Source organism: Palaemon carinicauda, chromosome 16 (assembly GCF_036898095.1).
Source record: "Palaemon carinicauda isolate YSFRI2023 chromosome 16, ASM3689809v2, whole genome shotgun sequence".
Taxonomy (NCBI): Eukaryota; Metazoa; Arthropoda; class Malacostraca; order Decapoda; family Palaemonidae; genus Palaemon; species Palaemon carinicauda.
Window position 1 is genome coordinate 29,652,073 of NC_090740.1, and position 5,000 is coordinate 29,657,072.

Below are 5,000 nucleotides of genomic sequence, written 5' to 3' on the forward strand. Positions count from 1 at the left end.
TATATATATATATATATATATATATATATATATATATAAATATATATATATATATATACATATATACATATATATATTATATATATATATATATATATATATATATACATATATATATTATATATACATATATATATATATATATATATATATATATATATATATATATATATATATATGTAAACATATATATATCTATATATATATATATATATATATATATATATATATATATATATATGTATATATATATATATATATATATATATATATATATATATATATATATATATATATATATATATATACTGAAAATTATTTCTTTATTGTAAGTACTTATAGGGTTTAAGCTGACATTTACAATGCAACTCATAACTAGCGGCGTTAGCATCGTTTTATGCGGAAATTGTGAAACAAGGATATGGAAACAACAAATTTACCCATTTGAAAAAAAAAAAAAAATATTACTTTTGTTTTCCAAACTCCTAAAGTATTTCATCACCACCAAAATTATTTTTTTTCTTTATTTTTTTATAAAACAGCCTTACACTTAAAAAATTTGCCGTAAAAATGGTAAAAATCATGGAATAAAAGTTAAGAGGTATTTGCCGTTTTAAAAACCGATATATTGACGTGAAGGAATGATATTACGGTCACAAACCCCTAAAGGATAATAACAAAGTAGGCTAAAATTTACGGTTGCTTGTATTTTACTGAAATACGGACAAGAACAGTTTATTTTTACGGAAATTTTCCGATTAAAATTATGTTATTTTAACACTGTATTATAATTGGACATTCTGTTCGTAATACTAGGCAGGCAGTTAATTCTAATAGCCAGGCCTTCTCCATCATGAGGCTCAATACTACACAGTATTCTAGAAGTTTTATTCCAGCTGTTACCGAGTTGTGGAATGATCTTCCTAATCAGGTAATTGAATCAGTAGAACTTCAAAAGTTCAAAGTTGGAGCGAATGTGTTTATGTTGACCAGGCTGACATGAGTTTTCTAATAGTTTATATATGACACATCTGTTTTTTATGTTGTTAATAGTTTATATAAGACATATCTGTTTTGAGGCTGTTACTGTTTATAGAATGATATATTGTTAATTTATTCTCATCATTGTATTATTTCCTTATTTCCTTTCCTCACTGGGCTAATTTTCCCTGTTGGAGCCCTTGGGCTTATAGCATCCTGCTTTTCCAACTAGGGTTGTAGCTTGGCTAGTAATAATAATAATAATAATAATAATAATAATAATAATAATAATAATAATAATAATGATAATAATAATAATAATAATAATAATAATAATAATAATAATAATAATAATAATAATGATAAGCGATGATCAATCTGTATTTTCCGTGAACAGAAGCCAATGATAAGTATATCATGAAACTGTTGCATGAATAGGATCTATATAAAAAACAATCACTAATGGTAGCCAAGAAGGTCGCCAGTGCTGCGTTGATTGATCTAAGGCAGGCATGGGCAATTGTTGGTCACCTGCGGGCCCAACCTCACTATTTTCAAGGGGGGGAGGGCTGCATGATAATATACATATGCAATATACATTACTCTCCTATATATATATATATATATATATATATATATATATATATATATATATATATATATATATATATATATATATATATGTATATAGATATAGATATATATATATATATATATATATATATATATATATATATATATATATATATATATATTATATATATACATACATATATATAAATATATATTTATATTTATCTATAGATATATATATATACATATATATATATACATATATATATATATATATATATATATATATATATATATATATATATATATTTAAATATCTATATATATATATATATATATATATATATATATATATATATATATATATATATATACAATATATATATATATATATATATATATATATATATATATATATATATATATATATATATATATATATATATATATATATATATATATATATGCATAAAGAAGAGATCCATAATCATGAGTAAGTTTTCTAATAATAATAATTATTTTTTGCATCTGGTATAGCTTGTGTATGCGTACCTTATCGTATGTAGTGGAATGGCATATAATCTCTCATTTAATTAACTTATAAATTTGTAATCCTCCAAAAGCGTAACCAACTGACATTCAGAACACTTGATATGACTATGATGTTTGTTCAGTAAAATCAAAGAATTTTTTTTCAATTTTATGAATACTCTAAATCAAACAATGTTTTGCATACTATAACGCAATGAGACAATCTGCAATTAAATTGCTACGTTTGAAGTCTAGTAATAAAAAAGGGTAATTTTTCAAAGAAAAGGTTATGAATGTCTTTGAGTCCATATATCCGTTGAATATTTAACGGATATAGATATTAATAATGCAGATATTGTCACGGCTATAAACGAAATTAAAAATTGATCGGCAGCCGGACCAGATGGAGTTCCAGCGATTTTGTTAAAAAAAAAACTGCAAACACTATCGCGAAGCCGCTTGCAATACTGCTAAGACAAAGTGTAGATATGAGCGAGATATATGTTAAACATAAATTAGCTTATATAACCCCTATCTTCAAAAGTGGATCAAGACTAGAGGCAAGCAATTATAGACCTGTTAGTCTAACATCACATATTATGAAAGTGTATGAGAGGGTAATAAAAAAGAAAATAATGAACCATTTGGTTAAAAATAATTTGTTTAATATGGGTTAACACGGTTTCGTGCCTGGAAAAAGTACACAGACCCAACTGATAGCACACTATGAAAACATATACAAAAATATGATAAATGAAAAAGACACAGACGTGATCTATCTAGATTTTGCAAAAGCCTTTGACAAGGTAGACCATAACATATTGGAGAAAAAAATGAGAAAGCATAATATTGTGGGAAAGATAGGAAAATGGGTAAAAAAATTCCTGCAAAACAGAAAACAGATAGTGGTTGCAAATGACGAGAAATCAGATGAAGCCCAGGTAATATATGGTGTGCCACAAGGTACGGTATTAGCTGCACTGTTGTTTGTTATTATGATCTCAGACATAGATTGTGATGTTGAAAACTCCGTAGTGAGAAGTTTCGCCGATGACACAAGAATAAGTAGAGAAATTACTTGTGATGAAGATAGGAACTCACTACAAAGAGATCTAAACAAAATATATGAATGGGCGGAGATAAATAGGATGGTATTTAACTCCGATAAATTCGAATTAATAAATTTTGGAAACAGAGAAGGAATGGTATATGCATACAAGGGACCTAATAATGAGACAATCACAAACAAGGAAGCAATTAAAGACCTTGGTGTAATGTTAAATAGGAATATGTTATGCAACGACCAAATAGCAACACTGTTGGCTAAATGTAAAGCAAAAATGGGAATGTTATTCAGACACTTTAAAACAAGGAAAGCTGAACACATGATTATGCTTTACAAAACTTATGTACGTAGTACACTCGAGTACTGCAATGTGATATGGTACCCACACTACCAAAAGGATATTGCGCAAATAGAGAGTGTACAAAGGTCCTATACTGCTAGAATAGAAGAAGTTAAGGACCCTAACTACTGGGAAAGACTGAAATTTTTAAAACTATACAGTCTAGAAAGGAGAAGAGAACGCTACATGATAATACAAGCATGGAAGCAAATAGAGGGAATTACTGAAAACATCATGGAGCTAAAAATATCAGAAAGAGCAAGCCGAGGTAGATTAATAGTGCCAAAAATTATACCAGGTAAACTAAGAAAGGCACACAGGACATTAATCCACTACGCACCAGCATCGATAATGCAGCGACTATTTAATGTGCTGCCAGCTCATCTAAGAAACATATCAGGAGTGAGCGTAGATGTGTTTAAGAATAAGCTCGATAAATACCTAAGATGCATCCCAGACCATCCAAGACTGGAAGATGCAATATACACCGGAAGATGCATTAGCAACTCTCTGGTGGATATACGAGGTGCCTCACACTGAGGGACCTGGGGGAACCCAAACAAAAAATAAGGTAAGGTAAGGTAAGGCAATAAGGCAATCTGAAAGATAATGATCGCTGAAAAGTTAAACTCCTGACAAAAAAAACGTTTTCATAATGTCACAGCAAAAAGGCAAAACCTTCTGTGTTTATAAGATCAACAGTTAGTATACTGTATACCCAAAAGAAGAATTGAGAATAATATGTAGCTATTTTGAAGGATTAGACGAAGCTACAAAAAGGTTTTTGAAGAAACAGTGTAATGAAAAATAAGTAATTATATGAGATACATAATTAACTGTTAAGTTTAAGTACCCAAGTACGGCACTTCATTTGGTGGGATTAATCAATAATCTAGTTTTTTAAGAGACCCATCAATTACCTAGAATCATTTACTGAATAAATCTAGATCTCTATTAAGGCAGCTAACAACTCATGCGGACAATAAGCACACAGAATATCCGGAGCACACGCAGAGGGAAAGGTGTAGATTTCTGTTCTAAAAATTAAAATTCATTTGCCAATCTAAGCTTTGAATTAGTGATAAATTAACTGATTATTTTCAATTGCCTTGAGTAGAAACTGGGTTATGGAAAAAAGAGAAAAAAATAAATATAGAGAAAATATCCAAACATATGATCACTGACGTATAATGCACGCAACTTTATCGTTGAGAAGAGGAAAACTTTAGATAGCTAATCCCCAATTCGCAGGGTTATTATCTTACTCCTTTTCCCAAAAAAAATTTTCTTGTAGGCGTATGAGCAGAAACAAAAAAACATGTTTGATTTTATATTAGACTTTACAGAAAAAAAAATCCAGTTGTCTGAATCTCATGTTAATGATGTCTTACTCTATCTTTACACGAGAGTAAAAATATTGATTATACTATTGTACTGAAGAGGATTAAATTATGCAACAAATTGTTATATGAGATTTTAATATGAAAATATTCCAAAGTTTTGTAATCC